This window comes from Morone saxatilis, unplaced genomic scaffold (genome assembly GCF_004916995.1).
Source record: "Morone saxatilis isolate NCDOM2014 unplaced genomic scaffold, NCSU_SB_2.0 Contig11, whole genome shotgun sequence".
NCBI classification, from domain to species: domain Eukaryota; kingdom Metazoa; phylum Chordata; class Actinopteri; family Moronidae; genus Morone; species Morone saxatilis.
Window position 1 is genome coordinate 30423371 of NW_023339663.1, and position 278 is coordinate 30423648.

General features: G+C 49.6%; 1 protein-coding gene across 1 annotated transcript in view; it reads left to right on the top strand.

Moving 5' to 3' along the window:
- The window catches only part of LOC118343425 (testis-specific serine/threonine-protein kinase 2-like), a 38154-nt gene that overhangs the window by 5020 nt on the left and 32856 nt on the right, over positions 1-278 (top strand). The window lies entirely within an intron of this gene.

The window sequence follows — 278 nt, forward strand, 5'->3', positions numbered from 1 at the left end:
AGATTCCACCACATCCTCGCTATAAACAGCACGGCCCCCTGTAGGTATGTCTCTGAAGAGCTTAGCCAGGCTCCCAGTGTCCATGCAATGGACTTAACTCCGCAGGATCAAACACTTCCCATCGGTCCTTACAATATAAGACATAAAATAATGAAACAGAGGGGGGAGAGGACGGATACTGTACCGCTCTCAAACTCTTGTTTATCTGTTGACCTCAGATATTCTCTGCTTGCTAATCTTCCCCGACGGGAGGCAGAGGAGGAGGTGAGGCAGCTGAG